Consider the following 24,109-nt stretch of genomic DNA (forward strand, 5'->3'; position numbering starts at 1 on the left):
TTGATTGTGGGGTTTAACGCGCCGACGCAACGCACGCGATGAGGCACGCCGTGGTGGATGGCTCCGGATTACTTTTGACCACCTGGGGATCCTTAACGTGCGCCGAAATCTCGTACACACGGGCATTTTTCTTTTTCGCCTCCATCAGAAAAGCGGCCGCCATGGCCGGGAATCGAACCCGCGACCTCGTGCTCAGCAGCGCAAAGCCTTAGCCACTGAGCCACCGCGGCGGGTCTGTAGAAGCGAAATAAGCTGTTGCAGGAGCGTAGAGCGTGCGTGCCACGCTGTAATTTTTATATTTTGTTTTTTTTTCATCTCTAGTTAATTTGGTTTGAATTGAATTTTCAACACTGTGAGCCGACTTGTTCTGCCAGGAGCGATTAAAACCAGGGGATCATAGTTCGAATGAACTTTTCTGGAAACCGACGCGTTCGAATTATCGGGCGTTTTCTCTCACTGAGATATACAGGGCTAAGCCGGGACCGGAGCGTGAGTTCGAATAAACCGTAAGTTCGAATTAACCGAGTTCAAATTAACGAGCTTTTACTACATTTTATACGCTACTAAAGGAAGGGTCTCAATTTGAAAAGTTCATTTGTTGAGGATAACATCAGGACCTTGCGGAAAAGCTGTTCGAAAAAAAGAAGACCGGACACAGATGCAAGCAAGTGTGGAGATCTATGGTGATGCGACAAGAAGTACCGACCGACTTTGACCCAAACAGGCGCGTAGAGGATTATGTTTAATGAATGATCCTTGTTGCGCATGGACAAGATGTCTCGCGGGATGAAACCGCTGCGCCCCCGTAGCTGTCTGCTGCGTGAAGGCAGTAGGGTATTTGGTATTAAAGAAAAGTGTGCTTGTTATCGTCAAAATCTTAAGGCCAAGTCTACTTACGGCCTACTCACCGTCAGTTTGCCGTTAAAATATTTACTTTTCAAGCCGTACTTTTCTATTACTATTTTGCATCGTTGTCTTTTTATTGTGTCACTCCACTTCGCAATTTTCAGAGTTTTAAAGTACATTGTAAACTTTTTATGAAATACCACAAAATTAAGAGGAACACACAGAAGAAAAAAAAAGCAAAATACGTCATAAAATAGAACGCTCGAAACAAAGAAAGTATGAGGGTTATAGAAACAAGACCGTCAAGCACATGAAAGCGTGAGAGTCTAACAGATGAAAAGAGAGAGCATAATGTTCCGGACATTAAAATAGCACAATGCTTAAAAATATAAATATTAGTGAAAACGAATGGCTGCCACTTCAAATCCCCTCAGTGTGCTCATCTGTATATCAATTTTATTGTGACCCTACGCAGGAGGCCAGGCGATTCCGATATGAGCTTCCTACTCACAAGCAACGATGCGAATCCAGTGCAGAAGTGGACGGGAGCAAAAAAAGATTACTGCCATGAGTCTTTGTGAAATGACATCAGCACCGGAATTCATGCTCCAGTTTGTGTGCAGCCTTGTCTCAAAGCGAGACTTAGAAAACCGGGGATAAAATAGGTCGAAAGTTGATGTCATTTGATTACGTAGGAAAGGGGGAAAGGTAAGTATATGCCAAGAATTTCATAAGAACTGAAGGGCCTGGCGGAATATTTTTTTCTACTTAAATAGGAACAGCTATTACGCCGTGTACGTACGCTGCAGTGAAATAATTGGGCCTGAAACACGCTTTTTAATAACGGGTACAAAAATCAGTCACTAATAGGGAAGAAAAAAGTTCCAGCAAAACAAAAACGCTGAAATGCAGTAATCTAAGAACACATGCAAGTAACAAAATGAATGAGGCAATTGCTCTTGGGTCTACGGACTGTTACGAATGGGCAAGCGCCGCAGTACTTCCCCGCATCACTCCTCGGCTGTGCGGCGAAGCCACTCGTGCGCCTTCGGAAACAGGCGCAATCATGTCGGCAACAAGTTGCGACAAAGCCTCGTCAGACGCTTCGCTCTCTGCGCATTCGGCGGCTGCCTGCGGCGGCTGAACTTCGGCGGCTGCCTGCGTGGCTCGTCTCCACGCTCTTCAAGGACACAGAGGCAGGCCCCGGTGGCTGCCGGCGTGAAATAAATTGCCCGGACGCTCAGACGCGAAAGAGAGAAAAGGAGGAGTGCGAGTGGGAAAGGCGAAGGGCGCTTGGCTTTTCCGCCGTTGTGCACACTCCCCGCGCTCTGGGACCGCCCTGCCGGCGTTGAATATCGCCGGAGAAGTGTGCGCTCTGCGCTAGCCTCTGCTCGGGCACTTTCGTGAAGCGACAAGTGTATCAATCGGCGTGTTTTATTTCGCTCTCTGCGACGGCCGCGCTTTGGATTTAACGCTTAATCCTTCGTATTCTAGCGAAGTTACGAGTGCTTCAACCGTGCCTGTGTTGGATATTTCGCGTTCTCTTACGTGAAGCGGCAACTGTTTGGATACGCAGTGTGCGCTCTACTGTATCCTCTCCTCATGCTCTTACGTGAAGTGCTTCAACCGTGCCTCTGTGCGTGATTTCGCGTTCTCGGGTGTTGGCCGGCGCTGTAGATTTCGAAGTGCCTCAACCGTTCGCCAGTCGCCGCGTAGTTGGAGCGGCTGTTTCTCAAACGTAGATCTACCGTTCACCCTACATGTGATCGGCTCAACCTTTGGCCCGGAAATTGCATTTTGTGCCCCGATGTTTTTCTGTGATAGCGCGCAAACGACCATGTTGCTTTCGTTCTTTTTTTTTTTCTTCACTAGCGTTCCGTGCTGACGAAACGGCAGTTGTAACTCGCTAAAGTTTCGGCAGGCGCAATGATAACTGGCCTGAGTCCTTCAATGATTTACTACTGCTCGGACGATTTCCTCAGTCAGACAGGATGACCCTTTGGTGTGCGCTTCCGTTGCTAAATGTGTTGTTCCAGGGTTCAAATCTCTTGTGACCCCCCACCCCCCTTTTTCTTTGTCGCTGGCGACCGCTTAGGAAAGTGTCTGGTGTGCAAATTCAGTGTACAGCTGACCAATTGCAAAGCGTGGGTGTTATTAAGCTTGTCACAGAGCCTTTGAAGTGATGACTATTGCATTCCTAATGACCAGTTTCCCAAAAGACGCTTCCAGAAAGGGCATATTTAAGCAGTTCTGCTCTCACTGTGTGAATTGCAAAACAGGTGAAAACAATGTGCTATGGTGGCTGTATTTGGCTTAAGAGTTAAGTGCACATTGCATGTGTTGCTGCGGACCAGCTTATTTATTTATTTATTTATGACATACTGCAGGCCCCACCCAGGACCCAAGCAGGAATCACTCAAATATAAACAAACCGACAACACAGGGTAAAATACAGTAACTTGTAAAAACATACTGTCTCAATTTTCAATATGTTCAATCCCATCAATGCTGCAGACAACAGATACAGGCAGATTATTCCAGTCGGATATGGTGTGTGGGAAGAAGGAAAATTTGAAGACGTTTGTCTGGCGCTGCAGCATTGAGGCATATATTGACACGGCTAAGGCAGCAAAGATATTTAGATATGTCGATGATTACATGATTGTTACTAGGTCGGTGAAGCCAGAAGAAGTAAACCTTTTATTCAAGACAGTTAAGAAAACATTTCTGGAGTGCTCTGACGGCTTGGAATTCACTCATGAATTACCAAATGATGGGTCCTTGCATTTCCTTGATGTGTGTTTTAATTTCTGTGGAACACGCGTGTGTTGGGCGTATCAGCCACGGTCAAAAAAGGCAATTTTGGATTATCGTTCAGCGCATTCGAAGATAGTGAAAAGGGGTATTGGCGTTAGCTGTCTTCGCGGTGCCCTCGAGAAGTCTTGTCAGCACCAAGTCGCCGATAGTGTTCAGCACCAAGTTGCACGTTTGAAAGATGCCGGCTTCCCTCGGGAAGTAATAGCAGCAGTGGTTGAAAGTCTATTGCGTGACGTCAAGTCAGGGGCACGGCGTCAAGGGCGAGATGAACCTCGCAAAGAAAGGAGGCCTGTAGTCGTCCCTTACGTGCACAATTTCTCCAACCGCCTTAAAAAGGTGGCGGGGAAATGTGGTGCCGACGTTGTGTTCTCCGCCCCAGAAAAACTAGCACGAATATGCTCTGCTGTGAATGGCGAGAAGAAGGGTAACCGAAGAAGAGGCATGCCACGCTGTTTGTTGGTTGCAAACAAGGTGTTGTATACGAAGTGCCTCTATCTGGTGGAAAATGCTATATTGGGCAGACTGGCAGGTGCATAAATGACAGGCTCTGGGAGCACCGTACAGCTGTTCAAGCGCTCGCTGCGGGGGGCCATTTAGCTGACCATTGCCGCCGCTGCCGGTGCGTTCCACACTGTGTTCCAATTTACGAGAAGACAGTAACATTGTGCTGTTTTAAGGACCAAGCCAGCCGTGAATTGTTTGAAGCGTGGTGCATCATGAAAGCCGGTGAAAAGTGTGTAAGCACGGCATCTATTAGTTCATCAAAAAAAGAAATAGATTATCTGGATCCGAACTTGCCACGTGCGTAACAAAATGCACCACTTGACCTTGTCTTTTTTCTTTGTGCTTTGAGCATGTTCACGCATGCGCCCTTCCTGTATATCTTTTGATGTGTGTAGTAAAAATTTCAGTTGATGTCTAGCGCTAGTCCTGTGTGGTCTCTAGTTTTGTCCCGTCTTTACCGCGCTACTTGACCATGTTTCCCCAGAAACGCCTGCAGGCGCTACTCACCTAGGAAAAGCTGCTGAATATGCATGCGCCATTGATCAAAGCATTTGAAAGCCGTCCTGCTTCGTGTTGATTGTGCTAATTTTCCTGTTTCCACTGGCTGCTTTATCTGTATGTCACTAGCTAGGTACAGTACTACAGTCTCTAGTGCACCCACATGCATGTATTTTTGTGGCTGTGTTAGGCGAGGCAAAACATTCCCACGAAATCGACATTGCAAGAAAGCCTGGGATGAGGCATCATATTTTATGTTTACTGGCTGATGTTTGTGTCTTTTAAGAAGCACAAGACCAGGAAAAGTTCTTGCACACATTCATATCCCTGCATCAGTGTTTGCTTCAGAAGAACGCTTCGACTAGTTCCACCAGTCATGTCTTGACATCCGCAATTAGTAATGTCACAAGTTGTCGTGCAGAACAATATATGGGGCAGCCGTGCCTGTTTTCACGCCACTTTGGGAATTTTCATGCACTAATAAAGTACTGCTGCTGCAAGTCGCATATTATTTGTTTTCACAACACTGCAATTACCGATGCTGGCCAACTTGCTTTTGCACTTTAGTGTCTCTTTAGGCGTCTATAGTGTACCGTAAAACCATTAGGTCCCTCCTGGGCAGATGTACTGAACTATGCTCCTGTGCTATGTCGCTTGTGCATCCCAGTAGATTTACTTCCTCATTCTCTTTTTAAGCATAGCAGCAATTTTTGAGGTGCAAAAAGTGTCGAAACATGAAAAAGTTCAGTGTAGTTTTTTGTGCTTAAAATGAGAGCTACTGTATTTACTCTCATAATGAACCCTCCCCCCACTTTTCTTGTTGAGAATTTACTTTTTTGTCACTGAATAAAAAATGCAGCGGGAATATGTCTTATTTTAAGCATGGTTGCTGATGCTGTAGGCGATCACAGTAACGTGATATCGTGCTACAGTACGCGCAGAAATGCTAAAAATGCATTCCAAGAAAAAGAAATCTCATCCGTAGCCGGAGACGTGAGCGCGAATGCCGCGGCTTAAAATTTAAAAATTGCGCGTTTGCGGTGCGCCACCTGTTGAATGCAAAACAAACCTTGCGCCATAAAAACGTTGCGGTGTGCGAAGTTCGAACAAACCACCAAACGTACTCCGCACTCCTTCCCTGCCATTTGATGTTTAGGCTGGTTCTGCCGGCGTGCGAACAAAGCAGTAAACGTACTCCGCACTCCTCTGCTCTTGTTTAGGGCTCGTTCACGTAAGGCCCCTGGGACCTTACGTTCACGGCACCAGCAGCATCAGTGGCGTAGAGTTTGCTGCAATTTTACGGTTTTTTTCTAGTTCGACGGCGAAGTAGCAGTTAATTTCTTCAGCCGTTGTGACATGCGCGGGCGCGACCAACCTTTCGAGTTAGACTGCAAAGCCAGCGTCGATAACGTGGACGTGCTTCGTGCGGGGATGCGTACGCATGGCTGACTACTACGGCGAGGCAACCGTGCGTCGTGGATCGTCGACTGGGAGCCCCAAACCCAACGAGGTACCATAGATGCTCTTCGGCAGTGTCTTTATTTATTGTGGCAAGGTCCTCGGAGGCGTTGCCAAATCACCCCCCTACCCGACCTGGTAAAATCAAGACAGACTGATCAGTTGCAGTTGCGAAGCTACACCAGCGAGTTTTTTTTTTTTTTTTTTGCTACGCATTTATTACAGTAGCGGTGGCTTAAAAATCTGGTTACTACTGATCACACTTGCTTCCGTCACGCTGAACAACGCCACGGGTCAATCATCGATGCCGCCGTCTTCAACGCTCAATTTCAAAGGGAAGAACAGCTGAACTTCGTCGTTGTATGTTCTCTTGGCCGAGGTGAAAGAACATATAGCTTAAATTACATTACATTGAGTTGGGCTGGGATTTTTTGACCACGATTTGAAGCACCCGTGCAAAAACAATGCGCATTTCACTTCATGTTCAAATTAATTTATTTTTCCTTACGTAAGATTAAACAATATCAGAATAATGTGTGATGTAATTCTAATTCACAAACAAATAACGCTTCATAGTATGGTCCGAGCAAAAAGAGTCAAGCATGTGTGTCATGCTTTTAACATTTTCACAGATGAATGATTTTTAGCCAATTATCTCCTGCCCCCTTCGGTCTATAAAGGGGCACCCCTTGCTGAGGAGGAAAAAAAGACCAACTGAAAATGCTTTAAAAGAGGCTTTAAACGTGTCGTGTTATTACGTGTTCAGTGGATTTCAACGTAACCGAAATGTGGGAAGCATATAACTGTCCTATTTTGGAGAGAATTGTGTTATATGCAAGAGCATAACATGCAACTGTTCCGCTTCGATTTCGTGAGCGATTGAGCAAGTTTTTTTTTTTTTTGCTTGGTACCAACACAAATTTTCCTAAAACCCCATTTTTCATACATGGGAAAATTAAGTGAAAGGCGAGTGCTAAACCTGTACAATTTCTTATTCCGCGAAGTAGATCAGAACATGACTTGGAGGCACATCTTTAATACAGTATGCGCATCACCTTGGAACTTCAGCATTTCTTAGTTGTCTGATTGTGAAACTTGTCAGATGAAGTGGGTAATTGAAGTAAAAAAAAACATTTGCAGGTTACAGATTGCATATCTGGTTCTCAATAATATTCTCACAACTAAAATAATTCATAATATTACCGTTTAACACGTTTGTGTTTCATAAAATTGTAATTGAAGTAAAAAAATATATTGCAGGTTAGTCATTGTATATCAAGCTTTAAATAATATTTTGAGAATTGAGATAATTTGTGATATTCTCTTTTTACAGGTTTGTGTTCCACAAGGAGTGAAGGTGTCAGCACAGAAGCTTGAACGAAACTGCCGGAAAGCATTCTACTACTGCTAAGCATTTGTAGATGTCAAAATTAGGAAGTCACAAAAGCAACTCAGCAGAACGACCCATTCCTCAACTGGCCAGTCTCGCCGACTGCTGTCATCAAGCTGCATGAGGTGCTCAACCACGGGCTCGACTGCGCCGATGGGCTTTGGCTTCTAAAACCCACATCGGACAAAAGTGCCGCATTCTTCCGCTACTTTCAAGATGATACGACCCCGGCAGCCGCACTAGCTCCTCATAAAACGAAGCTGGCAAGGCAGGAGGACGGTGAGGGCCTGCTCGCTAGCAGCGCTGTAAATCCCCCAGTCAGCACCGTCTACCACTGGTTCTGCGGGTGGCGGAGAGGGCAGTATGGCGACGAAGGAGTGAGCCCCCTCACTAAGCTGGACAGAAGAGCACCAAATCACGTTGAACATTGTAAGTAGCTATGTACCCCAGCACACTCCATATATTGCTACTTTTATGTGACCTGTGCCAACGTTTATGCAAACATGGTATCTCTCTCAGTTTAATTTTCAGCTTCAAGCAAGCTATCATGCAGTGTAGACGGAAAGGTATCGCAGAAACTCTGTTCTGCAGTGTTGAATTCTCTAATTCGGGAGAAAGGCAGCGATGAGCACATGCACAGCCACGGCGCACTTAACTAGACTTGTCTGATGCACCTGTCCTAATGAAGATGGCACAGCCTGACTGAAAGCCTGTGCTTGTAAAACTACTTTTAAATTATGGCCCAGACGTTCATATGTCTCAGTACATACCTTCGCTCTACTATTTTTGTTCCACTTAGAAGGAATAAATGGGCGTGTGGTATTCGCCACAACAGTGCAGCTCATAATACATCTTTATACGTGGCACAGCTAACAGCAGCCTGGCGTGGGAGCAATGCGCAATTTGAATCAAATTCAATGTGAAGTGAATTTTCACTATTCACATTTGAAAATAATTCATTTGCAGTAATATTTTGCCATTTACATTCGAATATATGTAATTCGCGGTTGGTTTCTACTATTCGTATTTGAGAATATTCGATCTGATTCACAGTCAGTTTTCACTATTCCTAACTGTTTACAGCATGTCTGGAGGGGGCATTCAGGAAGCTTGACTGGGAAAGCAAACACAGGACAACTCCCAAGTAGCCAGCACCAGCACACCCACAGGGCAAGGCCAACCGGTGGCAGCAGAGCCTGAACAGCAGCAGCTGCCTATGGATACCGAGCCACAGCTGGAGGCCCAGGGCTCAACTGGAAGCAGTCACCAACGTGAGGTGTTGAGGTGTGGCTTGTGCTCGTGCATTTATTTTAGCAAAGCCTAATAATTGTGACCCTTACTCCAGTTACTGGACACCTAGGTAGCAACTAGACATTTGAACAAGATCTGTTTCTCAGCAACACACTCCACTTTTGTAAAGAGCTACCTATTTTATAACCACGTGCATGCATTTTTTCAGGGGTCTCTTGTAGTAAAATTTATTTTTACGAAGGTACAATTGCAGGAGCTAAGTAGAAGAAGGCTACAGGATGCCAAAAAAGACACTCCAAAAATTGAGGCAATCCAACATGACTGCATAGCATCATAGCAGAAGCAAGACGAACAAGTTTTTCCAATGCATGTAAAGGGGAGCAAGAATGAAGTAGTATTCATATGTCACAGCTAGTGTGAAATTTTGTATGCTGGCTGTCGTATGTCTTCCGAGGCCCTTTCTGACATAGGGAGGGTGCTAAGAGGAGGAGGAATAAACTTTCATTAAACAGCACTGTGCTGGTGTTAGGGGCCCCCACCAGGTGGGACAGTCTTCAGCCCAGCTTAAAAGAAGAAGTGTTAAACAGACTCTGCCAGGATCCAATCTCATACCATTAGATACATAGTAAGTTGCACAGTGCAAGTTTTTGAGATGTAAAATTTTACATTCTGATGTAAAATTTTACATTCTGGTCTTAATGTTTTTTCTGTGTGTTTCGCTGAATAGTCCTTGTATGCCACTAAGGCCCTGTGAATAAAAAGGTGCCTTGCGAAAGCGCTAGGTCAGGGGATCTCAAGTAAGGCTTTGAGGAACCCTGGGATTTTGAAGAGGCGTTGCTTGGGTTCTGTGAGACTAAAGTGGCTATGGTGCTGTGCTGCTGAGCCCAAGGACATGGGTTCGATACCGGCTGCGGTAGCAATTTTCCTGATAGAAGTGAAAAGCGAAAGCGTCTGTGTGTCGAGATTTCGGCGCACGTTAACTCTTCCTAGCTGTTCCTAGGTGACCAAAATTAAACCCCAGCTGTCTCCACTACAGCGCGCCTCATAAGCAAGGTGTAGTTTCGGTACTTTAAACCTCGCAGTCAATCAATCAATCAGTCATTATTATGTAACTGAACATGGCACTAAACAAAGCTTTTTCTTGTGTTTTATTTAGTTCAATGAATGCATTAATGTTTGTGAAACTAATCTGTAAATACCTGCGTAGTATTCTCTGGTCCAAACTGGTTATCTAAGCTTGGCAGGGGAAGGTGAGTTCTGTGAACATTTTTCTGCCCTAATGGGTTTCCCGGTAGGCCCATAGTTGAATACCTACGGAACACCCTTATTACTTCAGCAGTGCAAAGAAGACAATAGTAAAGATAGGAGATGCAACAAATTTTGAGTAAATCTGTGGTATATCCTGAACAAATTTTTCGTAGGACACTGCGGAGCTGCAGAAGATCTACGAGGAGTGGTGGCGCCAGCCTTCCCTAGCTGCTGGCAACCCATATTATGCCACTGCCCTTCAGCAGCTGCTGCGGCAGATGCACAAGATCAGAAAGGAACCCCAGGAAGGAGCCTGCCCATGAAGGCAGGCTTCACCAGCGCCCGGAGGTGCGGCTGTACCGTCAAGGTCCAGCCCACAAGCATTGCCAGGCGTCGCCCTGGGGTCAACCGGGGACCAGGTAGAGTGCCTGCTGGCCAAGAGCTCGGCTAGCAAGAAGGTCAAGCGGTCCTCACGCCCTGAACCTCAGCGTCAGAGATGGGGTGCCGCACGCCAAAGCTCTCGGACTACAGAAGGGACAGAAGGCACCTAATAGGGTGCCCCTTGTGTGGGCCTCTTCATTTAGGGTTATGTTTTCTCCGGAGGTGTGTGAATGGCACTACAAGTCGTAAATGAATAGTGAAAACTCACGGGAAATCAACTCCAATATTTTTAAATGCACATGTCTCGGCATTAAAGGCCAACTGCACTCAAATTTTTCTTTGTCCAAATAAGCAGTCTAAGCTCTTAAAATCACCTTGGCGAAATCCTGAGCTTCGCAAGCACACTGCACACTAGGTACCATCGTTCAAAGTAGCTTCATGCAGACGACGTTTGCACCTGGTGGAGAGTTGCCGAAACAAGTTCCGAGCTGCCTGTGACGGAGGTTGGGGAACCTGTCCCGTGAAGCTCGCATTTCTCCGGCGACTTGCAGGGCGCTCCGCCAGGTGCAGGGATGTGCTCGCCCGGGGTTTCTCTGCTACACCAGCGCGCTGTACCGCCGTCGCCATCACATGTTTAAACTAACCGCATAGGCAGGCGTATCCGCCATTTTTTTTTTCAATGTAAAAAAAAAAAAGAAAGAAAGATGAGAAGCCTACAAACTATTCACGCGCTTGCGAATGTCTTGGTGTTAGCAAACCTCTTTTTACTTAAAAATAAAATTTTTACTCAAAGATAAAAATAGCGCGAAATGAGCACATGCCTTACATTTGTCATTCCTATTGCATTTACCACAGAAAAAAAAGATATTTTATAACTTTTTGGCCGCTTGCATCCCGCGTCCAATATGGGCCATATTTGGGCTGGCCCAACGCCACCTCTATCCTTTAGACCTTTTCAAAAGTTTGACGACCTAAATAGAGTTGTTGTACACGCGGCTATAAACGCTTGTGTGACTTTTGCCTCACTCGCTAAGTGAGCCAAAATCAGCCTTTCTCTAAGTAACAAATACATCAGCACAAATATCGGCCGTCGTCTTCGTCAAGTGCGAAAACTAACGAAACTTCTCCTCTCCTAAATAATAGACTAGATTTTTAAAAGTTCAATTCCCAAGTGAAGTATTTACTTTGAGTGTTAGATTTAGTTTATTTGAAAGTAAAATGTTTTCAGCAGCACCTGTCTCTGGTTAAAGTAGAAAACAGTGGCAGATAGGAAATGTTTTCGTGCTTTAGTGCATCATTTAGCTGTGGAAGCTGGCTTATCGTTTTAGATCCGTTTTATAATTCGTTTCCCGATGGGCAGCAAGGCAAAAAATACTGGGTTGATATTCACGAAGCTGTTTGCACATAATGTATGGTAAAAATAGTGATCGATCGCAGCCCGCGTGCGGTTTGTTCCCTTCAAAGAGAGAGACGTGATAGCTGAAGCGTCGGCTATAACAAAAGCTCCTTTTCGAAATCGTACGGGCAAGTAGCGTTGTAAATCAGGGTCCGCTTTTTTAGTAAAATATGCTGTTGGGCTAGTTGGTTCATTGCTTAAGGAAAATCGAGCGCTACAAACGAGGACAGAAAAAACGAAGAACGACGAGACAGATGCGCTACTAACAACTGATTTATTCCAAGGAAAGACAGCGATATAAGTAGCTTGTCTACAAACGCACAAACATACACAAAGGATAATAGATCTGAAAAAGATACTATAAAAACAAAATAGCCACAGCTGAAGGCAACAATCACACCTTTTTATCGCATGTTGTCTAGGATCCGGTACTCCTTCGAAAACAGGGATAGCGATGCTTCACTGATACAGCCTGCGCTGTTTTTTTTTTTTTGGATAAAATACGCTTCGCGCAGTTCTTGCGCCACGGTGTCACGACTCTTTCCGATAATGATTGTCTCTGTCAGTCTCGGAAGGCATCCTTTGCCACACTCGCGGTAGTGATGAGGCAAATGCGACCCGGTGCCATTCTTCATGGAAAGATCATGTTCCCTGAGGCGGTCATTTACGCATCGGCTGGTTTGTCTGATGTACACCTTACCGCAGAAGCAGTCATCGAAGTATCTCGGGAACACCTTGGGTATCGGCTAAAATAATTCCAATGCCTTGTTTTAAATTGCTTCCATTGTAATATTTGCAGTCGTGACTGAAATAGATGCTCCCATAGCGGTACCGAAAACTTGCCTGTAGAATTCGCTTTTGTGCGAGAAGCAAGTGTTAGACAGGCAAAACCGTAGCAAGGTGCAGATCTCAGTGACATCGAACGGCGTGCGATACACTAATGTCATATCCTTGTGGAGGAACTGCCTGGAAGTGGAGCCCTTGCTCGTGTCTTCAGAAAACGTGGTGTGCAGATCGCGCATGTGCAAGCAAGCAAGCTTAAGGGTGACTTGCTTAACATAAAGGATCCTCCCTCGGCAACGTTTCCCTGGTGTGGTCTACAAAATCCCATGCGCTGACTGCGAATCGGTATACATTGGTGAAAGCGGAAATTTCTGCCGGCGTCTTAAACAGCACAAAAATGACGTCACCAAGGGCCACACCGTGACGAATGCACTTGCAGAGCATGCCGAGAAGATGGGCCACAAGATAGAGTGGGACCACGCGCGCATCATAGCCACGGAGTGGAGTGGATAAACTTTATTAAGACGAGCTTCAGGTGCCCGCCAGGTGGGGGGCCTCCTGTAGTCCGGGAAGCCCTGGTCCGCGCTGGCTGCCCTAGCCCTCTCCACCAGGATACGCTGGACTGAGAGGTCGGAGCTGGCCAGCTGGTCCGCCCACTGCTCGTACGTTGGGTGAGGATTTGGGGTAAGAGATGGGGTTTTCTGACACTCCCATACCATGTGGTACAGGGTGCCTGGTTGGTGACAGAAATTACACGTTGAGTAGTAGAGGGTGGGGTACATGGCATGGAGGAAAGGCAGTCGCCTGTGCTCTGGATAAATGGGGATGTGGTGGCGGGAAGCGTCGTCGTTCGTGGCGGTAATGGGCGAGGATGTCCGCGTATGAATTCAGAGTAGCGGGCTTGGGAGAGCGAAGGGGCTGCGTGACTTCGCCTTCTTGAGAAACGGCCCGGTGTGTATGAACGCGGGCAGCGGTGTGTGCCGCCTCGTTCCCCTCGAAGGACTCATGTCCGGGGGTCCGGATGATGTGCATTTCCGGGAGCTGGTGCACACTTTGCAGAATTTTTAAGGCCGTGGGTGTTATTCGACCTAGCAGGAAGTTGCGGCAGGCGGATTATAGTGAAGTAGTCATTTCCAGTGGTGGCGGCTAGAGCGATGGCAAGTCCTTCTGCTGCCTCAATAGATGTCGTGTGTACTGTAGCGGCCGTCAGTTCTGCACTGTTGGCTCCGGTGACACTCACGGCATGTTCCGGTTGTTGGTGGTATGGAGAGGCATCCGTGTAACGAGTACAGGGAGAGTTGGGGAAGCGTTTTCTAAGGGCTCGTATCCGGGCTTCTCGGCGTGCCTTGTTATAGATGGGATGCATATTTCTGGGAATGGGTGCGATTGTGATGTACTGTCGGATGGTTAGAGGGATGCGTTGCCTCTGTTCGCATTTTGGGGGAGGCCTGTAGCTGAGCCGGGTAAGTGTAGCCCTGCTGGTTGGCGTGAGCTTAAGTCGCGTGAATTGGGAGATGCGATGAGCTTCTTCCAGTTCCTCCCATGTATTATGGATGCCGAGCTGTAGAAGTTTTCTTGTTGCTATTTTTGGAGGCAGTCCAAGGGCGGCCTCGTAGGCCTGGCGTATGGCGATGTTTAGCTTTTCTTTCTCTGCGGGTTTCAGGGCCAAATACGGTGGCGTAACCTGGCTAATAAGGAGGGCGTGAATGATGCGCAGGGTGTCAGCTTCTTGTAGCCCAAGTCGCTGATGGGAGATCCTGCGGATGAGGTGAACGAGCTGGTCAAGAGTCCGTTGCAAGGGAAGGATAGTCTGAGCGCCTGAGCCATCTTTTGGTATGGTGAGGCCTAATATGCGTAGGAGTGGGACATTGGGGACGCGTTGCTCATTAATGGTAAGTTCTGGATCTGGTATGGGATCTGGACGCTTCTTATATGTCCTTTTGCACAGGGTTAGAAGGGCAGATTTTTCGGGGGCACAATCGAGTCCTCGGGCTTTCAGGCATTGTTGGGTGACCTGAATGGCTGCTTGAAGTGCATCTTGCTGGTCGCCCGGAGATCCAGTGGGGACCCAGAGCGTTAGGTCGTCCGCGTATATTGCGTGGCGAAGATTCGGGATGGCTTTTAGTAGGGGTGGCAAGTCTTTCATTATGAGGTTGAATAGTATTTGGGATACTACCAACCCCTGCGGAGTGCCCTTTGGCAGGGTTTTAAATGCGTCGGATCGACGGTGCCCGATGCCCATTGTTGCTGTGTGCTGGGTTAGAAAGGAGACAAAGTATTGGAATGTGCGCTCGCCACAGTTTGTAGATGCGAGGCCTTGAAGGATGGCTTGGTGAGAAACGTTGTCGAATGCCCCCTTAATGTCAAGGGCCAAGATGGACCGCTTGCTGTGGCTATTAAAGTCGTCCAGCACTTCCTCCTTAAGCTGAAGTAGTATGTCTTGGATTGACAGATGTGGGCGGAAGCCGTACATCGTGTCAGGGAAGTAGCCGTTGTCTTCAACGTGGGGCGAGAGCCGGTTGTAAACCAGGTGTTCAAACAATTTGCCGACACATGAGGTCAGAGAAATAGGCCTCAGATTCTTGGAGTTCAAGGGTTTGCCGGGCTTGGGGATGAAAGTGACGTCTGCGTGTTTCCACTGTGGGGGCAAGGAACCTGCCAGCCAGCACTCATTGATGTAGACTAGAAGATTTTCTAGGACGGCATGGTCGAGGTTTCGCAATAATTTGTTAGGGATTTTGTCTCGACCCGGAGTGGTGTTTCGGGTGAGGTTGTACGCTGCCGCCTCGATTTCAGCAATGGAGAACGGCTCGTCCATTTTGGGATTCGGATCGCCTGTGTAGTCAGGTGCCTGGGTGGGTTGGACGTGAGGTGGGGGTGCCAAGGCTTGCTTAATAAGTTCGTCCAACAAGTCTTCTTCTGTGCCCGGGTAATTGTGGATTAATCGGCGAAGCTGGTCTGCTGCGACCGCCTTACATTCACCGGGGCCCATAAGGGAACGGAGCAGGTACCATGTGCAGCGAGTTCTCAGCGTTCCTTGCAGCTTGTTGCAGAGCTGCGTCCAGTTGTGCTGGCTCAGCTCACGGGCGTACACTTCAGCTTCTGCCGTAATTTCCGCAATGCGGATCTTCAGCTTGCGGTTCGTCTTGTTCTTTTTCCACCGCCTGATTAGCCCTCTACGGGCGTCCCAGAGGTGGAGGAGATGGGCATCGATGGCTGGGTTATCCTGCGTAAGGGAAAGTTCCTTGGCGTGTTTTCTTGCGTCTTGAATGAGCTTGGTAGTCCATTCCTCGAGACTGTTATCCGATCAGCGGAGGTGGTTTCTCGGAAGTTCTTCCAATTTGTTATGCACGCAGTGCCAATTTTTTGGCTGCTCGCTCTTTGATGGGAGATTTGTGACTGAATTATGTAGTGGTCGCCGGGAAAGAATTTTGCAACGAGGCTCAATCTTGAATCGCTAATAATTCAGACAACAAGCAACACAATCAACAGATCATCTGGCACTCTAAACCATGTGTACTCCCGTACATTACGTCATGCGCTCAACGCTACTTAGGAGCCTGCTGCTAAGCCATCAATTCATTATGAACAAGGGATCCATACGGATCCCGAAACGTCAATTTTGTTGCAACATTTATACAAATGCCTTTTACCTGACCAGATGGCATTCCGTCGAACTCTCGACAAAGACAGAGATTGGCTTATAGGTTTATAGATGACGCAGCTACACTCTCACACCTACCGACAGTGCTACTTGGGAATGCCACATCAAAGGGAACATTAAGGCGTCTCTCGCAGCAGAGCGCTCATGCAGCAAGCTACTCTGTGAAGCACAGCTCAATGGGTAGGCCACGCATCACACATAAAACAGCAACTGTATGTCACAGCTTTGCTTGCTAATCATCTGTACAGACTGTGTAGGTGAATTTTTTTGCCAATGCACTTAGTGAGAGATGTTGCTGTGCTTTGTTTGTGTGGGTGCTGCTACAATTGCTGAAGTTGTTAATGTGAATGTACTGAGTGATAGGAGTATGCATATGACTGAAGTTGTGTTTTTATGGTTCGCATAATGCCACCTTTTTAAGGCTAGGACGCAGGCTCCTGCTTGTGATTCTTGCTTTTGATGTTTTGTACTTGCATATCTTTGTGGTGCAAACAAATAAACTTTGTTGCAAGTCAAGCACTTGTCGTGTCCTTCTTTCAGGCCTGTGGGCAGCAGAAATGCCACAAGGTGTAATATGCGCAGAATGTAGCTCACTCATTTCAAGCACGAAGAACTACACTGAACTTTTTCATGTTTCGACACTTTTTGCACCTCAAAAATTGCTGCCATGCTTAAAAAGAGAATGAGGAAGTAAATCTACTGGGATGCAAAAGCGACGCAGCACAGGAGCATAGTTCAGCACATCTGCCCAGGAGGGACCTAATGGATTTACGGTACAATACAGACGCCTAAAGAGACACTAAAGTGCAAAAGCAAGTTGGCCAGCATCAGTAATTACAGTGTTGTGAATACAAATAATATGCCACTTGCAGCAGCAGTACTTTATTAGTGCATGAAAATTCCCAAAGTGGCGTGGAAACAGGCACGGCTGCCCCATATATTGTTCTGCACGACAACTTGTGACATTACTAATTGCGGATGTCAAGACATGACTGGTGGAACTAGTCGAAGCGTTCTTCTGAAGCAAACACTGATGCAGGGATATGAATGTGTGCAAGAACTTTTCCTGGTCTTGTGCTTCTTAAAAGACAAAAACCTCATCTAGCAAACATAAAATATGGTGCCTCATCCCACACTTTGTTGCAATGTCGATTTCATCAGAATGTTTTGCCTTGCCTACAAGCACAGCCACAAAAATGCATGCATGTGGGTGCACTAGAGACTGTAGTACTGTACCTAGCTAGTGACTTAGCGCATACAGATAAAGCAGCTAGTGACAGCAGGGGATTATGAGCACAATCAGCAGGAAACAAGACGGCTGTGAAATGCTTTGATCAATGGCGCAGGCATGTTCGTGTAGCAGCTTTTCCTAGGTGGTGCCACTGCGGGCGTTCCTAGGGAAGCTTTGCCGATGTCATAATGCCCTGCCAGCAGAGAGATGGGGCTGGGTGGCCTATTTTGCTGTACGCCGCCACACCAAGGTAGCATTAGGTAGAATGTAACAGAATGACAGAACGTAACTTTGAAAAGTGAAGGGCAATCAGAAAAGTTTTTAAGAAGGCGGTAACAACTGAATAGTCGGGCTTGGCTTGCTCTGGGCGCTTTGTGACGTGCCCTGATATGTTTCAAAAAAGCGAAAGAGAAAAAGCCAGTTCGATGAATTAAAGAAAAGGCTTTGAAAAATTGTGGTTTTTCTGTCAGACCAACTTTTACAGCCAGTTCAGCACTGTTAGCTGGCCTGCAGCAACACATGCATGTACACTTCACTCTTAAAAGAGTGTCTCGTGCGCAAATTCAGCGTACAGCAGACCGATTGCAAAGCGTGGGTGTTAGCAAGTTTGTCACATAGCCTTTGATGTGATGACTATTGCATTATAATGACCAGTTTCCCAAATATGCTTCCAGAAGTGAGCATTTTTAAGCAATTCTGCTCTCGCCATGTGAACTGCACGACAGGTGAAAACAATGGCTACCGTGGCTGTAGCCAAAGAAAACGGGGGGCGAAATTTGATTAAGCACCGGACAACACATTTAGCAACGGAAGCACACACCAAAGGCCACAATGAAGACATGAGAAAACGTAGAGCGCTGAAGTTTACAAGACTACCACAGAATAAAGGGACAAACGCTTGGTGTGATTCGTTTGCTCCTTTATTCTGTGGTCGTCTTTTAAACTTCAGCGCTCTGCTTTTCCTCATGTCTTCATACCAACTAGCCCAACACCCAAGCTTTACTGAATAACACAATTAAAGGTCATCCTGCCTGATGGAGGCAACGCATGTGAGCAATAGTAAATCACTGAAGGACTCTGGCCAGTTATCATTCCGCCTGACGAAACTTTAGGGAGTTCCAATTGCCGTCTCGTCAGCACGGAACGCTAGAAAAAAAATATATCTGAAGCAACACGGTTGTCTGCACTATCGCAGAAACAATCAGGGCAATTTTCGGGCCAAAGTTTAAGCTGATTCCATGTAGGGATGTAGGGTAAACGGTGCAGATCCACGTTTGACAAGCAGCCGTTCCAACCACGCGGCGATTTGCGAACGGCCGAGGGCGTGAAATAGAGCAATAGTAAATCACTGAAGAACTCTGGCCAGTTATCATTCCGCCTGACGAAACTTTAGGGAGTTCCAATTGCCGTCTCGTCAGCACGGAACGCTAGAAAAAATATATATCTGAAGCAACACGGTTGTCTGCACCCGTGGTCTGCACTATCGCAGAAACAATCAGGGCACAAAATGCAATTTTCGGGCCAAAGGTTAAGCTGATTCCATGTAGGGTAAACAGTGCAGATCCACGTTTGACAAACAGCCGTTCCAACCACGCGGCGATTTGCGAACGGCTGAGGTGGCACTTCGAAATCCACAGCGGCGGGCAACACCTGACATTAAAGGTTGACTTTACAACTTTTACAGCGGCGGTCGATCACCACAGGGTGAATGGTGTAGATCTAGATACACGCTCGAGAAACAACCGGTTCATATACACGGCGATTGGCGAACGGTTGAGGCACTTCGAAATCTACAGCAGCGGGCAACGCCTGAGAACGCGTAATCACGCACAGAGGCACGGTTGAAGCACTTCACGTAAGAGCATGAGGAGCGGATGCGGTAGCGCACACTGTGTATCCAAACCACGACCGGCTGTCGTGACCCAAACCACGACCGGCTTGATCCAAACACTTGCCGCTTCACGTAAGTGCATAAGCGGCGGGAAACACCTGTTGAGAACGCGAAATCCAACACAGGCACGGTTGAAGCACTCGTAACTTCGTTAGAATATGAATGATTAGGCGTTCAATCCACAGCGCGGCCGTCGCAGAAAGCGAAATACAACATGATTGAAACACTTCACGTAACATGAGCACAGGCTAGCGCAGAGGGCATAGCTCCGGCGGCTCCGGCAGGTCCCAGAGCGCAGGGAGTGTGCATAACGGCGGAAAAGCCAAGCGCCCTTCGCCTTTCCCACTCGCACTCCTCCTTTTCTCTCTTTCGCGTCTGAGCGTCCGGGCAATTTATTTCACGCGCCCCGGTGATCGCAACGGAGTCCTCCTCTCTCCCCTCTCTCGGACTCAACGTGCCCGAGGCTATGAACAGCTTACGAACTCTGGAAAGAGTGTAGTGCGTGTTCCAGCGTGTTGGCGTTTGACCGTTACCGCTTTCGGGTATAAATAGAGCTCCCAAGCGTTGTAAACCATTCCTGTTAGAGCAGCGAATCGATGTTGTCACTCTGGTCGAGTCCTGTCTTGTAACCTCGCCCGTCGGGGCATTGTTCTTTGGCTTCGGCTCACCTCTCGCTATGGAGTAAACAGTTACGTTAGCCTACGGCTTCTGGACTTCTTCACGGCTGCAACAGCGGCTGGCCGCTCGCATCATACACGCTACCACTCGTATGTCGGAGGCCACGGAGCACGGATCGGGTGCCCCCGCCCGGTCGCAACAACTGGTTGGCAGCGGTGGGATGGCAACTTCGTAACACCTGAAGCCAGCGGTGCGAGATCCAACATCACGGACGTCAAGGCGGCTTCGGACTTCGCAGAATTCACGGCGGTCCAGGGTGAGTGCGGGACTTTTCTTCACTGAGTTTTACCAGGCTTCTGAGGATAGCTGGTAGGGCGTGTGTTTCTGTCGCGTGGGTTATTCGCGCAAAACATTTTTGGAGCAGTGGGAAAGCAGTACTCTAGACCGGCCATGAATTTGAAGGCGTTGAAAAAACCGCAGTTGTTGGAGCTTGCAAAAGAGTTGCGCTTGGATGTTACGGACGCGCTGAGAAAGCCAGAGCTGATACAGGCTATACTCGCTGTCGGGGCTGACGATGAGGAGCTGTCGGAATGCATTGAACTGATCAATGGCAGGGAGACCGCGAAACGTCAGGCCGCCGAGGCAGAGGCTAACCGTCAGGCCACCGAGGCAGAGGCTAAACGTCAGGCCGCCGAGGCAGAGGCTGAGCGCCAGCGTGAGGAGCTCGAGTGGCAGAAACAAGAGCAGGAACGCAAGCTCAAGCACGAGGCAAAGATGCGATGGTACGACCTCGAGTTCGAGCGCCTTGAACAGGAAGCAAAGAGGCTCGAAAAAGAGAGACTCCAACGGGAGAACAAGCACCTAGAGCATGAAATTCAACTCGAGCAGGAAGACGTGAAGCCTGAGTTAGAATTATTGCTTGAAAAAGACCTCGGTTGCGAGGAAAGCACCGTGCCAGCGCTGCCAGTAGCAGACGCTCGGGAGCGCGAGTCGGAGGCGACCGTTGCTGCCCCGCAGCGCGTCAAGGTTGCTGAGAGAGATAACCACGGCGCATTAGCTCAGACTGTCGGCAGAGGCGGCAGTGGGCAGTGCGTGTCCACTGAGTGCGATAATGTGTCGGCGTTAGTTTTGGAGATCTCGGCGGAGTGTTCGGACGGTTCAAATTTGCGGGAGGCCTTGGGAGCGGCTACCGGTCTGAACGTGAACATTTCGCGAGATAGCGACGTTTCGCAGGAATGCGTAAACGATGAGGCTACCGAAACGCAACACGAGTCCGCCGAAACGGAGGTTGTTCCTTCGGACGGTAGCACAGAAACGAGCGATGTGGTGGCAAAGCCTGCAGCCGAGGCAGCAAACGGTTTGCACGGTTCAGTTGGGAGAAATGACGATCTCGCCACTGAGCAAGCCGATTCCGTCCTGCCACCAGCTCTGGAGGAATGCGTAACCAATGAGGTTACCGAGAGACCGCACGGGTCCGCTGAAACGGAAGTTGTTCCTTCGGACGGTAGTGCGGAAACGAGCGACATGGTGGGAAAGCCTGCAGCCGAGGCAGCGAACGGTTTGCACGGGTCAGTTGGGAGTCGTGACGATCTCACCACTGAGCAAGCCGATTCCGTTGTGCCACCAGCTCAGGGAGCTGACCTCGAGCGACGGCCAGCCGAGCTCGTAGAGATTCAGGTGTCGCGGGCGGCTGAGCCGTCTTTTGAGAATCAAACAGAGCAGCCTGGTTGTAGTGTAGTTCTGGCAGTGAGAAAGGAGAACGGGAACACGCCTCGGTCTTCGCGTGCCGAGGCTGTCGCCGAAAGCGCTAGGGACAACGAGGTAGTGACTGCTCAAAGCTACCAGGTGCCTAATGAGCACGTCGTGCCCTTTTCACTCCAGGCTGATGCTCCCGATGATAGGCCAACATCGGCGGAGCTAGTTGAGGTTGCGGTGTCGACTGCGGCTGAGCCGAAGTCGGAAACCGACCAGCAGAGCAGAGCAGAGACCGTAAACGCGTTCCGACGTTTGCTTGCCAAACGCGTTCGTAAAAAGGCGAGCAAGAAGGATAGAGGGAAAACCTCTGCGCGCACTTGCGGCGCGTGTTTCAGTGCAGGCACGCGAAGGAGCAAAGCCGTGAGCTCGCATCGCGCCAGGGGGACGCCGCCTCCAAAAAGGAGTGCGCGCCTGTCGTTTGAACGTTGGAAAATCTCGTTCGCTCCTCCGCGCGCTCGACTGTTGTCGAAGCGAACGGCCGGTGTCCTCTCACGCGGTCGCAGCAGCGTTCAGAGAACGGGTGCACCTAAAGTGCGATACAAGAAGGGGAAAACTGGGAGCAATGATGAGAGCTCGAATCGCAGCTCTCAGCGCGAGAAGTGGCTTGTAGACGCCTGACTTTCTCAATTTCATTGTTTTTCCTGACCCAGGTTTCGCCCTTTACGATTACGTTTCTTTTTGTGTGGGACATTTCCAATCACGCGAAATGTCACCTTTCAGGTTTGTCACTTGTCTAAAGTACTGCTGGGCAAAAATATAACTAGAGTAGTTAGTTATTAGCGTATTTTATCGCTACTAAAAGCCTGGTAGATCTTCAGTGTGGATTTGTCTTCGCACTTGCCGGCGATGCGGTTGTGTCTTCCTGTGTTGTTCTGTTGCTTGCCTGACCAAGCCAGAGACGTTCTTGGGGAGCCACTACTCGTCCAGTGACCCGCCCGGTGAGGCTCCAGCACGGTGTCGTACAGCCAAGGCCTGGAGTCGAGCGTCTGCCGAACACTTCACTTCGACAGCATCCCTCCGGACAACGGTTGCAGACCCTTATCCATCGGGATCTCGGACCCCCGGCGGAGAAGCTGTTACGAATGGGCAAGCGCCGCAGTACTTCCCCGCATCACTCCTCGGCTGTGCGGCGAAGCCACTCGTGCGCCTTCGGAAACAGGCGCAATCATGTCGGCAACAAGTTGCGACAAAGCCTCGTCAGACGCTTCGCTCTCTGCGCATTCGGCGGCTGCCTGCGGCGGCTGAACTTCGGCGGCTGCCTGCGTGGCTCGTCTCCACGCTCTTCAAGGACACAGAGGCAGGCCCCGGTGATCGCAACGGAGTCCTCCTCTCTCCCCTCTCTCGGACTCAACGTGCCCGAGGCTATGAACAGCTTACGAACTCTGGAAAGAGTGTAGTGCGTGTTCCAGCGTGTTGGCGTTTGACCGTTACCGCTTTCGGGTATAAATAGAGCTCCCAAGCGTTGTAAACCATTCCTGTTAGAGCAGCGAATCGATGTTGTCACTCTGGTCGAGTCCTGTCTTGTAACCTCGCCCGTCGGGGCATTGTTCTTTGGCTTCGGCTCACCTCTCGCTATGGAGTAAACAGTTACGTTAGCCTACGGCTTCTGGACTTCTTCACGGCTGCAACAGCGGCTGGCCGCTCGCATCATACACGCTACCACTCGTATGTCGGAGGCCACGGAGCTCGGATCGGGTGCCCCCACTCGGTCGCAACAGGACACATAGCAATCGATATCTTAGCGACCAGTTTATGACGCCTGGCGAAAAACTATGATACAAGCGCGTTTGGCCTCACTCCGCAGCACGCCTCCCCCCAGTAAAAGCCCAATGCGTAAAACTACAAATCAGCTGATTGGCCATGGGCCGTACAGCGGTGAGGCCCGAGAGCAGACTATGCAGGGGGCATTATAATGGCGTCGGCGTCATTGATGGGAAGTTGTGGAAGGGCATTTGGTGTCACAACGCAGCTGTAGGAGTACGGGTTACATATGTAGTATTAGTTCCATTTGGGGCGTCATAGTACCATATGACATAACCTCTCCAGGTTAACGGCGAGGAGATGGCAACGAATAATGTACGAGCGAATACAGTACTACAAAAGCAACCCACACGCAGTAAGCGATTGCAAACAAAGTTTTGAATATATTAGACCAAATAACTATTCACCTAACAAGATTTCAACGACCAGAAATCATGCATTCTGTTTTTATTTTAGGCGCCAATGTAAGCGTTTTCGTGTTTTGTAAACGGAACGGTTTACAACGACAGTAAGACCGGCCTTGGCGTTTCTGGTTTGCTTTTCGGCGAAGTAACCCTTCGCTCTCGAAACTCGACGGTGATGGCGATGGAGGAGGAGACCACAAGGCGAAACTAACA

The 24,109-nt window shown here is 48.5% G+C and overlaps 1 long non-coding RNA gene across 1 annotated transcript; it reads left to right on the top strand.

Annotated features, from left to right (window-relative positions):
• Positions 1 to 7,749: 7,749 nt before the first annotated feature.
• LOC144179602 (uncharacterized) lies at positions 7,750 to 12,690 on the top strand. The gene is made up of 3 exons (XR_013324296.1): positions 7,750 to 7,942; positions 8,597 to 8,797; positions 10,186 to 12,690. It is a non-coding gene; the product is annotated as an uncharacterized LOC144179602 (long non-coding RNA).
• The last annotated feature ends 11,419 nt before the right edge of the window (positions 12,691 to 24,109 follow it).

This window comes from Haemaphysalis longicornis, unplaced genomic scaffold (genome assembly GCF_048455015.1).
Source record: "Haemaphysalis longicornis isolate Haplotype H1 unplaced genomic scaffold, Haemaphysalis longicornis Haplotype H1 scaffold_4, whole genome shotgun sequence".
Taxonomy (NCBI): domain Eukaryota; kingdom Metazoa; phylum Arthropoda; class Arachnida; order Ixodida; family Ixodidae; genus Haemaphysalis; species Haemaphysalis longicornis.